The sequence below is a fragment of the Euphorbia lathyris genome, chromosome 6, assembly GCF_963576675.1.
Source record: "Euphorbia lathyris chromosome 6, ddEupLath1.1, whole genome shotgun sequence".
In the NCBI taxonomy this organism is placed as follows: Eukaryota; Viridiplantae; Streptophyta; class Magnoliopsida; order Malpighiales; family Euphorbiaceae; genus Euphorbia; species Euphorbia lathyris.
Genome location: NC_088915.1, coordinates 5,288,199 through 5,301,999, shown reverse-complemented (window position 1 = coordinate 5,301,999; position 13,801 = coordinate 5,288,199). Strand labels below are relative to the sequence as shown.

The following is a 13,801-nucleotide window of genomic DNA, read 5'->3' as shown; positions in this document are numbered from 1 at the left end:
CATTGCTATTAGAGAATGACTTATTTGTGATTTAACCAGTTATTTACACACACACACACACATATATATATATATATATATATATATATATATATATATATATATTAGTTTTTGACCCATGCGATGCACGAATTCATCTTAATATATAAATATTAACAAAAATATAATTAATAATTACAATTAATGATATAAAAAAGGAGGAAGTGACACCTCAGCTCCATCGTTACTGTTTTATATTATATATAGATATGCAAAGAAATAGAGAGATTTTAGGGACTAATTAGATATGCAGAGAATTAGAGAGATTTTAGAGATTAATTTAAATTCTGTAGAACTCTTAGATATAGTACGGATAAAATAATCTTTTTATAAATAAATATAATAATATAACTAAAGTTAATATATTATATTTATTATTATATATTTTATTAGTAAAAAAGGAGGAAGTGACACCTCAGCTCCATCGTTACTGTTTTATATTATATATAGAATATAGATATGCAGAGAATTAGAGGGATTTTAGGGATTAATTTAAATTATGCAGAACTTTTAGATATAGATATACATAAAATTAGAGAGATTTTAGGGATTAATTTAAATTATGTAGAACTTTTAGATATAGATATGCAGAGAATTAGAGAGATTTTAGGGATTAATTTAAATTCTGTAGAACTCTTAAATATAGTACAGATAAAATAATCTTTTTATAAATAAATATAATAATATAACTCAAGTTAATATATTATATTTTATATTATATTTTTTATCAGTAAAAAAGGAGGGAGTGACACATCAGCTCCATCGTTACTGTTTTATATTATATATAGATATGCAGAGAATTAGAGAGATTTTAGGGATTAATTTAAATTATGTAGAACTCTTAGATATAATACTGATAAAATAATCTTTTTATAAATAAATATAATAATATAACTAAAGTTAATATATTATATTTTTTATTATATTTTTTATCAGTAAAAAATGAGGAAGTGACACATTAGCTCCATCGTTACTGTTTTATATAGAATATAGATATGCAGAGAATTAGAGGGATTTTAGGGATTAATTTAAATTATGTAGAACTTTTAGATATAGATATGCAGGGAATTAGAGATATTTTAGGGATTAATTTAAATTATATATAACTTTTAGATATAGATATGCAGAGAATTAGAGAGATTTTAGGGATTAATTTAAATTATGTAGATCTCTTAGATATAGTACAGATAAAATAATCTTTTTATAAATAAATATAATAATATAACTAAAGTTAATATATTATATTTTATATTATATTTTTTATCAGTAAAAAAGGAGGAAGTGACATCTCAGCTCCATCGTTACTGTTTTATATTATATATAGATATGCAGAGAATTAGAGAGATTTTAGGGAGTAATTTTAATTATGTAGAACTTTTAGATATAGATATGCAGGGAATTAGAGATATTTTAGAGATTAATTTAAATTATGTATAGCTTTTAGATATAGATATGCAAGAATTAGAGAGATTTTAGGGATTAATTTAAATTATGTAGATCTCTTGGATATAGTACAGATAAAATAATATTTTTACAAATAAATATAATAATATAACTAAAGTTAATATATTATATTTTTTATCAGTAAAAAATGAGGAAGTGACACATCAGCTCCATCGTTACTGTTTTATATTATATATATATATATAATTTTCCGTGTCCCACCGCACCTGTGTTTCATATTTTCTAAAAATGCCGCACCCGTGTCGGTGCTTCATAGATAAGAATCAATGTAGTAAGAGCATCTCCAATAGACGGTGCTTAAAAAAGTGTGAAAACTAACACATAATCCCAAAATGTAATATTTTATTGTCTCTTTCATCCACATCATTTTTGGCAACTTTTACTTAAAAAATGCTCCAATAGAGGTTGCTTAAAAAAGTGTGAAAACTAACACATAATCCCAAAATGTAATATTTTATTGTCTCTTTCATCCACATCATTTTTGGCAACTTTTACTTAAAAAATGCTCCAATAGAGGTTGCTTGAAAAATTGCCATTATAATCCTACAAATTATTATTTTATTATAAATATTAAAAATAAAAGGCTCCAGATTTTATTATGCCTAGGAGAGGGACAACATATTTTATATTAAAAAATAATAAACAAGGTTGCCAAAAATTAGCAACTTTCCTTGGCACCCACAATCACTCCAATAGTGGGCACCCTTCAAAAGTTGCCAAATCCAATGTTATCCAGCCCGGACCGGACCGGCCGGTCGGACCGGTTCGACCGGGAACCGGCAGGCAGTCCGGTCCGAGCTGGACTGGGTTTATTAACTCTCAAAAAACCGGAGTGAACCAGTAGTGGACCGGTTCGACCGATGGTTAAACCGGATCCGGTCAACCCGGTTCACACCGGTTTAGACTAAAAAAATAAAATTTTAGGAAATAATTAATCTTTGATGACATAATTTAAGGAAAGGAAAAAAATAAAATTTAAGGAAATAATTTAATGTGATGAAATAATTTAAGGAAATGAAAAAACTAAAATTTAAGGAAATAATTTAATCTGATGATATAATTTAAGGAAAGGACACAAAATAAAATTTAAGGAAATAATTTAAGAAAAAGAAAAAAATAAAATTTAAGGAAATATTATTTATTTATTTATTATGTCATCCGGTTCGACCAATCCGAGCCATCCGGTCCGACTAAGTGATCCGTGACCCAATCACCAATCCGATTTGATCTCCGGTCCAGTTCTAATAACATTGGCCAAATCTGATGTCACGTCAGCTGTCACTCTTTTGGGCATCCTCTATTGGAGATGCTCTAAGAATATAAAATTCTCCGCTTACTTCAGACGCAAGAGCTTCACAAGGGGATCTGTTCGTCCAGGCAAAAGTGAGTTCGGAATCTTCTCATCAACTTGAAACCAAGCAAGCACCAAAGAAGGCATGACATAATGACAAATTACTTAAGAAGACAAATAACATAACATAATAACATTCAGGTACTATAATTTGAAACATTAGAATTAAAAGGCAGCATCAGTATCTCCAGCATACGAATTTGATTGAGACATTCCTTTCTTTTGGCACAGAAACTGCAAATTGCAAAATTTTAAATAGAAAAATGCAACTGTCTTTCTTCCTAATGACCAAATTAAACACTTTCTCAATGCACTCAAGAGGATCTAACATCACAATCTCATGGATTGGATGTAAATTCATTTGGTGAAGTAACTCAAATTTGTAACAGCACAACAGATTTGAATTAGCCAAGTTAAGTTTAATTGTCTGTTTAACCTATACCAAGCTAAAAGATCATAGCTCACAATTTTGTCTAAATCAAAATGATAAAACAAAACCAAGTCAGGACCAATTCCTCCAAATCACTCTCTCGTTATTTCTATCACTACTATACAGTCTATTTCTCATCACCCCAACAATCTCTCTAATCACGAAACAATCATATTCCAAGGATGAACCACTGTGATCTGACATCGATTAGCCACATTCAACCAAAGCACACAATAGAAAAAACAATAAAAAATGAGAGATGGTTTCCCTATCACCAGACAACAGAAAATGAAACTCAATCTTGGAATGTGATCCTTACACCAGACAACAGAAAACCATTGCATTTTTTTGAGAAACAGGTCTCAAAGCAGATTTAACAGAACCACACAATTGCCAACTATTTCAGAATTTCTATTTGATAGGAAGCAAAGTGGAATTTTATTGCTAACACAAATATGATACTAAGAATGCAAACATAAATACCATCTTCAAAAGATGCAGCAATGTGTTACGAAAATGTTTCCCATGTCTGATAATAATCATAACCTCCAAGCAATCAAGTCAAATTAATATTCTTAGAAATAATTGGCTCACATTGGTAGATTAATCAACTAACTGTGGAAGCAATCCAGCATATCCATGTTCAGTAGATAGCTCTTCCAAGTCAAAATTAACTGTGCATCATCCACCACTTCTCTAGTAATTCTTCATTTTGGAAGAGTCTCTCTTTTACCAAATGCTCACCAACCTTTCAAAAGCAAACATTAATTTCAGAACAATGCAAGTAATATAAGTTTATAGCAACTTAGTGCAACACAAAAATAAGGTGAAAGAAGTTGTAACATAAGAAAAGTTCAGTTCATTGTTTTACCGTGATATCCACAAATAAAAATTTATAGTAATCTCAAAACGAGATTAGTATCTACTGCCAACGCAAGTGTGCGCTCAACTTCCCCTAATCCCTTATCATGCATCTCATGAATTAGTTCTTTTGTTCTTGATAGATCATTGTGCCGGAGAAATCCACCGATCATGACATTATAACAGCACCTATCCGGGGAGCAACCATTCTCTTCCATTTTCTTAAAGACACTATATGCTTCATCTAACCTTCCTCCTTTGATAAGTCCACCAATTATTATACTAAATGTGTAAACATCTGGCTGCAACCCATCAACAGAAAGCCTAGAAAGTAATTCCTTCGCATCTTCAAGCCTTCCAACTTTGCACATGCTATCTATTAGGATATTATATGTTGACAAAGATGAATCTACCCATCCTGTTATCTCAAATCGGATCCCCAATCCTAATGAACAACGTTTCATCGGATCTATGTAACTGTCCAGTTATCTGTATATATGAAGCTTGCGAGACCAGCTTTCTATCGGATAGAAGACATTGTTACATACAAGTCTCGACAGTGATATATCAATCCTAAATATATCACTTGACTTGGGGTGGTTTTAAGTTTATTAGTTTATTATAAAGTTTTGTCTCACTTCATGCTTGTATGAATACTTTATAATCACTTTAAACAAACTTACGGATTTCCTTTTATTAGACTTTATTTAGTGCTTAAAAGGGATTGCCTTTATATAGTTATAAAACATATATCTCATTAAAACAAATGATATAAAGAACAATTCATTTACATTAAGTTTGTATCCTAGAACAATTGTCTATAGGACACCAAAACCCCAACAACAACAACTCTTCATTTATTTCAGGCGTGATTTTTGGGGAAACGCAGTCCAGAATGCTATCATCATCTGTAACACCTGCAGTAAAAATCTCAGAAAAATAATTGAATAACAACTCATCAAGACATGTCTCCCAGTTGTGCCAATTTCCCGCCCCATCTCTTAGCTTTTGAATGTTATTTTTCTTTCGACTGCCAAATGCCGCTACATGGAAATATTTAGAATTCAAATCCCCGGCTCGTAAGTAAAGTTGTCTTGATCTCTGCTTCCAATAATTCTCTTGTTCGAGAAGCAGCACCTCAAGCCTCTGTCTTGCTGCTCGAAACTCAGCCTGCGCCTGATTATTAGATGCCCTCTTCCACTTACGGATATCCGCCCTACACTGCCTTAGCTTCCTACTAAATTGCTTGCGCAGATTATTTCCCCAACTCAAAAGCATTTCGCTGCACGCCTGTAACCGGGGCAGCAGCTCGATCGACACAGCCTCCCTCCACGCTGATATAACTGTCTCCTTAAATCCCTCATCTCCTCACCACGACGACTCAAAACGAAAGCGACTATTTCTCATACTGCTGGCATGGGCAACTGATAAAAATAGGGCAGCGTGATCTGAGCTAGCCGCATCTTCATGTTGCACCAATGCCTCAGGGAAGCACGCAAGCCAAGTAGCAGAAGCAAAGCCCCAGTTGAGCTTCTCCTCAATACACCTATCTGTACCACGACTTTTCTCCCAAGTAAATATGTGCCCCACGGTTTTCACCTCAATCAGCCCACAAAAAACAATGGTCTCCTTGAACCCCCTAAGAAGGGAATGCGGGTGCCTTTGACCCCCAACCTTATCCGATTGCAGTTGCATATCGTTGAAGTCACCTACAATAACCCACGGTAACTGATACTTACTAGCAAGTGATTTTAACAATTGCTAAAATTCCACACGACGGCTCCGTTCCGGGAACCCATAAAATCCGGTTAATTGATACTCCGGCAAACCTATCACAGTAACTCTGATATCAATAAAATTAGAAGAGAAACCAAGAAGATGAGCATAGCTAGGGGATTTCCACAATAACGTTAAACCACCCCCACAATTTATTGGATCAACATAAAAGAGGCTAGCATAATTAAGCTTTCGTTTTATTGCTTCAATCTTAACACGGTTACACTTCATTTCGATAAGAAAAATAAAATCAGGGCGAAAATTGGACACAAAATCTGCTAACATGCGAACTGTCCGGGTATTGCTCATTGTTGGGCATGAATATGACTGCAATTTAACAGCTTATTTTATAACATTTTTGTGCAAGAGAGGCAAAATATTCCGAAATATATGGGCTTATAAGTGTTTTATGCAGATTGTATTGATCAAGTCAAAATAGATGAGAACACAGCCTGTTTTGCAACAAGCCATGAGGAGTTGAGCACCCTTTGATCCAGTGGTTTTTCGTTGTGTACCCAGTGAAGGATAATGACTAGACAAGTGACAGGAGCGGCGTGACAGCAGTTGCAGGAGCGGAGTACGGTGGGAGAGCAGGAAAGCAACATGATGAAAAGATGGATCACACCTTGAGTGTTCAAGGGTCAACTGAAATTAATAATTTCCTAGTTTTAGTAGCTGTAGGAAAACAATCTTATTTTTGTAATATTTTGGTACACTGTTAGTTTAGTTTTTCTTCCTCTTATATAGAGACGGAGTCGACGGAAGAAAAGTGTGCACCTTTTTGGATAATTAGTTAATAGAACTTTTGAAGGGAGGCGTGTCTCTCTTAGGAATGAACCCTCCAATGGAGGTCTGTGGAACAAACTCACGTTATTCACTCTTTATCATGAGTGAGTAGTCATTTGAATGGGTATGGCCAGTTAGGGCCGGTTACGTAAGTTTTCTATTACCTTATTTATGAAGGAATGGTGAGATGAAAGTAGTGTTATATCATGCATCTAACACTATTTATGAAGGAATGGTGATAAATTATTTGTGCTTGATAAACTTTTAACTCTATAGGCATGTATGTTAGTGTTAGATGCATGATATAACACTACTTTCATCTTCACGGAACCGTTTATCAAGCATTCAATCCCCGAAGCAGAGATGTTAGGAGATTGTATCAAGAGTTTTCTTAATAGAAATGTTGTTTCGATTGTAATGCAAGAAAGAACCAACTTTAGGGACACTTAAGGTTGTAGTAAATCTTAGAATCTTAAGAACACACGAGAGTTGACTTAGGTGAGCATTAAAGCAGAGACCTTGACTTCACTTTACATCATTCATGAATAAATAGGGTGTATGGAGATTGAAAGTAACCTGTTCCGCTGAGCTTAACATGTTCTGCCTTTTTATCATTAAGTACTCTTTAAAATCAACTAAAGCATTGTCCTTGTTTATGATTGAACAAACACCTCTCCAATTACAAGATTTGACACACACCCTGTTCCATAAGTTATTTCTGTAAATTTGATTCTCAATCCCCGTGGATACGATATTGGACTTATCATTTTATTACTTGTATCTAGTGCACTTGCTAGAGTCTATTCTGAGGGCAACACCCATTCCCCGACAGTTCCAGCTTAATACGCTCATTGATGCTCGCAGGTCTGGTTCCTAGAGCCTGCTTGATTAATGTTTGTTACACTGGTATTCTGTGGAACACCCTCCTAGCGTCTCCTCTTCACCACAGTTATCACCACCCCATCAGAGTCCACCTATTCGTTATCCATCTCCACATCCCCACTCTGAGATTTTGAATTCTGATTAGTGCTACTGGTCGCTGAACTAGTTGTCTCTGTAAAGTCTACTGCAGGGGCGCTGATAATAGGAACTTCGACGGCGGAGGAAGGGCAGTTCGACGGTTCTGAACCTTCATCCATGGTTCGTACGCTTTAATAGCTTTGTTTGGTTCAGACAGCTCTATGAGATCAACGCAAAATTTGTCGGCGTGACCTATCTTACCACAATAGTAACAGAAGGTAGGCAAACGTTCGTATTTGAACTCCACCCAAGAGAACTCCCCCCTTGCTTACTAATCTTCATTCTTCTTTTCAGAGGCTTCAACACATCCATTAGGACCCGTATACGCATATAGGTCCTAACTGTTCCACTAAAGTTATTAGCATTTGCACTCACAAAACGACCCACAAAATTACTGATGCTCTCTGCTACGCGAGCAGACATAAATCCCACAGGTAAGTCGAAAACCTGAATCCAGAACTCTGTCGCACTCAACGACATATTATTTGGGCAATCATCCCCCTCCACATAGTTAAGAATCAACAAGTGTTGTTCGTAGGTCCAAGGGCCCCCCTGAACCACCCGGTCCCGTTCTAACGGGTGGTAGAAATCAAAATGGAATCTATTAGCCCTCAGGTCCTCGATAAACATACCTTTGGACGACCGCCACAACTCCGCAAAGGTGTGTTTCATCATCGGGGCACGAAAGCTGCGGTCCGTGAGCAGCCGTTCGGCTAAGCTCCAGGCCTTAGGTCTCTGCTTCACTATCACATCCTCCGCCGCCACCTCAAGGCACGACGAATCTTCTTCTTCCAAAGTGACGTGATTCTGAAAATCTGCTGCGAGATCCATGGAGAGAGCAAAGGTGAAGTTTGGATATTAGGGAGAGATTTTGTTGAAAGGCGCCGCAAGCAGTAGGAAATTGATACTAGAAACAGGGCAACCAAGTAGAAACCTAGGGTTCACTCGTCAATAGCGAGACAGAAAAGTCACTCGTCAATAGCGAGAATTCCTTTTTTGACAAACAATGATTTATTATAACAGAAAATAAAAGATCAAAAGCGCAGATTTTCTTACTCTTGTTCAATCTATTATGAAATCTCGATACCCGGTTATGAATTGCTTCAATATCTTTCCTATCTATTATACATGTTGTTTAGATGATGTTTGGTTCATGAATTGGAATAGAATAGGTATTGCCAAAGAATAGAATATGTATTCTGTAAAAATAGTTATTCCTATATTTGATTAGTGGAATAAAATAAGATAGAATGGTTAATTTTGTAATTCAAAATACAACTTTACCTTCAAGTATAATTTCTTATTTATTTTAAAATCTTAATTATTATCATCAATCATTTAAATATTTAATATATATTATTTATAGAAAAATGTGAAAAATGATAAAAACGTAAAAGCGTGAAAAAACATAAAAACATGAAAACAATTAAAATGCAAAAATATATAAAAATTGTAAAAACACGAAAAAAATACAAAAAAAAAAAACGTGAAAACACGAAATGTGAATTTTAATTATTACCACTAATTTTTCACGTTTTTCTAATTTTTCATATTTTTACCTTTTTTATTTTACCATTTTTCACGCATTTATCATTCCGTGTTTTTTCCTTTTTTCACATTTTTACCATAATTTAAGAATAACTATTCTATTCATCCTTGTAGTTAACCAATATAAGCACTTATAAATAGCATTTCACCTATATAGTTAACTAATAATAATATGAGATACATAACATATTCTTATGCTTAGAGCTGGATATCTAAAACGGATTCGTAATATGCCAACATTGGATTAGATGGCTCTAATACCATATTTGAATAATAATTTTAAGGATCATAAACATATAGACTCCAATGTAATTAGGTTAACAAACATAGATTTCTACTCTAATGCAACTCAATAATTCCATGAACAAAATCAGGGCCGATTCTAGAATTTTAGAGACTTAGGCAGAGCTGGTCCAGATATTTTTATGGACCTTAAGTGAAAAAAGAGATAAAAAAGCTATTGATAAAAAAAATTGTATTTAAAAATTTAAAATATAAATTTGGACCTATTTTAAACTTAAAATATCATATTATTTGGTTATTTTTTTAAGTATGAATGACTATTATAGCTACATTTAAAAAAAATTACGTAAAAAACAATTTTGGCCTCTTTTGGATCAAATCTTAGGCAGTCGCACTTCTAACCTATGCTCAGGGCCGGTCCATAAACGTTTGGGTCTTTTTATGGATTACTATCCTACTAAATTATAATTTTCATTTTGAATTTGTAAAAATACTTATCATAAAAAATTTGATCGGTACAGGTTGTTACGTGATTAACTCAATATGTTATGTTATAAAAAAATCATTTTTTATTAAATCACATCATAAAACTCAAATACCAAGCTCAGTCTATATAAGCCTGATAACAAGTGGAGAAATTCTGATCGGAGTTCGTCTCTGTGGGGGGGCGTCGTTGGGTTCGACGGGCGGAAGCTCCGATGCCAAAGTCAGTAGAGATTTGGAGAATAAACTGAATTGACAAAGCTTAGAGAATATAGAAAGTATGTGTACCTTTGATAGCCTTAGCTCTAGGCTATTTATAGGATTTGATAAGTTATAACAGCTCAGTTCCATTAATGCTTCATTAATGGCGGGTTACAGGTTTCTTTTAAGATGACCATTAAAAGGAAGTTAATACTCATTTATTAGCTTTTATTCCTGCGTGTAACTTGACCGTTCATAAGGAGATTCGCCTTGGTGATCCGCCTTTGGCGGAGCTCTTTGATACGCCGGACTGGCGCATATGGTGGTCAATATCTCATTTGGTCCTCTGATACACTACTACAAAATACCTATTTACTGACGGAAGATTCCGTCAGTAAACAGCTAAATTCCGTCAGTAACTTGGTTTACTGACGGAAGTTTGACGGAATGAAATCCGTGGATAAAATCCACGTCAAAGATTTGTCTTGACATTCCTCCGACGGAATTGTCTGACGGTTGTTTGATGGAGTTTCCGTCAGCACATTCTGACATTTTGATTGACATTCCTAACCGTCAACGCGTTTGACGGACATACTGACGAAAATAATTTCCGTCAGAATATTTTTCTGTCAGAATGTGATATTTTGACGGAAGCATCCATCAATTATTAAAATAAAATTCAAAAAAATAAAATTCTTCAAATTCTTGGTTTAGGATAAAATTATAATCCGTTAGTAGCTACATTTTATTGCAGCAAAATTAGTTTTAGAATTTATAAATATAAATACACAAAATTATAATTAATATAAACCAAACTTGTATATATTAATAATTATAAATTTAAAAATATATTCATAATTACAAAAGTAACCTAATAAACTAAACCTATTATAATCTTAAGTCTTACATCATGTACAAAAATATTGTCCAAAAAAATACACCATACATCAACATGCTTCAACTATCAAATATGTTGATATTGATGGCCTCCTTCATGAGTGTAGAGTATATACCTGTTAAAAAAAAAGAGAACACAACATATGAACATCAACCAAATTGCAAAGTAAACTACAAATGTACTATTAAATAATAATGAATTCTTTTTTTAGTGAGTTTGAAGAAGTCTCCGTGGCAAAAAAAAAAAAAAAACACGATAAGGAAGTTTGATTCAACACAGTTTGGGATAACAAAAATCCCAAACTAGTTTGGAGAGACTGTTAAACAAATCACACAATGAAACACAATATTTGTAAATCGAATAACATCAAACCGCTTACCTGCATTGCTTCAACAACAATCCCAAATCTCAAACCACTACATGGAAAAGCAAAACAATAAAATACATAATTATTTCAAACCACTACATGGAAAAGCAAAACAATAAAATACATAATTATTAGTAGGCCAAAAGTGAACTATCAGTTCCCATAAATAAGAAATATTTGCTTCGGCTCCAAATTCACCCGTTTGTACATCTGTAAATAACAAAAATCAACTTTTAAACATAAGAAGAAACAAGGAACTAAACTGAATCTAAACAGATCTTACTAAAAATAAGAACCTATATTAAATATGAATAGTTCACAGGTCAGAGGATGACCAGATGGTCATCTAAGAAAATAAAATTACCATATAAATAGTTAACAAACCCGAGGATGACCGTCTTCAATAAAAAATAATATCACCGTAAAAGGAGACCGTAGACAGATCGAAGCTGTATAGCTCCTATTCTTTAATATTCAAAGCAAATTAAAAAATAGAAATCTACATTTGAAGATGCAAAAAAAGCCACAAAGAAAATCAAAGTCCTTAAATTCCTGCTGAAACTAAAAAAAAAACATACAAAAATGAGAAAATACACATCCACGTAAAAATAAAATGATTAATGCCTAACCTAATAAAAAAAATAGTTCCAAAATAAGTGAAATAAGAAGACGAGCAAAAATGATAATGAAACAATAAGAAAAAGCGAAAGTACACTGAAACTTTCTTCCTCAAAACATCAACCAGTGAGTTTTTGGCTTGCTCAATCTATTTGTACATCCAAATACCCCTCCATTTTTTTAAAAGATAATAAAATAAAGAAATAAAAATCAGCTGTATAGCATGGATCTAATGGAAACATAAAAATCAAAACAAGATAAGTATATAGCTTAAACAATATAGATCTAACCAAAACGTAATATGAAAAAGAAGAAGAATCAATTTACCTCGACATTAACCGCAGTAGAGACAAAGCAACTAAACCGTCAAGAAAACGCACAGCGGGCAGACAACGCGAACAGCCCAGGCAGAGGATGGAACGCCCATAGCCGACGACGGTGGCAGAAGGTCCGGCCATGGCTGTTTTTCCTTTGTGAAAGATGGAGAAAGAAGGAGAAGGGAAAAAGAGGGTGGCTGTGTGTGAATAAGGTTTAGGTTTAACCCTAAACTTATGAATTTATACCCCTATTTATCTCAAACCAGTCCATACATACTTTCTATTATTACGAACTGACCCCTCCTGTTTTTTTATGTTTTAAGTTCGACCCTATTTATTTTATTTCACTCGATTAGATCCTTCCCCATCACAATTACCACCCTTTTAGCTTATTTAAGTTTCAATTTAACCCATTCCCTAAGGATATAATATTTATCTCAAACCAGTCCATACATACTTTCATTTATTACGAACTGACCCCTCCTGTTTTTTTATATTTTAAGTTCGACCCTATTTATTTTATTTCACTCGATTAGATCCTTCCCCATCACAATTACCACCCTTTTAACTTATTTAAGTTTTAACCCATTCCCTAAGGATATAATGATATATAATTTATCAATTATATATCTGGATGAATCTAAACTTTATCAAAATGATACCACTGTTTTCAATGTTTTTTTTTATTTTCTTTAATCTTCATTTTCTATATATTTAGTGTAATATGATTATAGAATTTTGACATCATGTGTATAGTAAATAAAGCACAAATTTATTTACCAATTTTTAAATCGATTAACTTAGAATTAAAATGTCAATTGAATTTAAACATATATTTCTTATATTTATGCATTAGCATACGATTACCCATTTCATTTCAGCCCCATATGCCCGCTCAATTGCGCCTGCCCACATATCAAGCATTGCCGCAGGCGGCCTGTTCTCTTCTGTTTGATCAACCTGAACATCGCTGGTCGCTGGTAGACTAGATGGTGTTACTGATGGAGTTTCCTCTCCTCTTGTGGGATTTTGATCTGCACTTGTCATATTTCTCGAAATGTTCTTGTAGAAACCTTGGTTTGAATTAAGGTTCCACGCTCACCGCACCAATTGATAACAAGTGGAGAAATTCTGATCGGAGTTCGTCTCTGTGGGGGGGCGTCGTTGGGTTCGACGGGCGGAAGCTCCGATGTCAAAGTCAGTAGAGATTTGGAGAATAAACTGAATTGACAAAGCTTAGAGAATATAGAAAGTATGTGTACCTTTGATAGCCTTAGCTCTAGGCTATTTATAGGATTTGATAAGTTATAACAGCTCAGTTCCATTAATGCTTCATTAATGGCGGGTTACAGGTTTCTTTTAAGATGACCATTAAAAGGAAGTTAATACTCATTTATTA

General features: G+C 33.8%; 1 long non-coding RNA gene across 1 annotated transcript; it reads right to left on the bottom strand.

Moving 5' to 3' along the window:
• Window positions 1–11,019: 11,019 nt before the first annotated feature.
• On the bottom strand, window positions 11,020–12,600 carry LOC136234068 (uncharacterized). The gene is made up of 3 exons (XR_010691030.1): window positions 12,413–12,600; window positions 11,480–11,677; window positions 11,020–11,215 (listed from the first exon to the last, which is right to left on the bottom strand). It is a non-coding gene; the product is annotated as an uncharacterized lncRNA (long non-coding RNA).
• Between the last annotated feature and the right edge of the window lie 1,201 nt (window positions 12,601–13,801).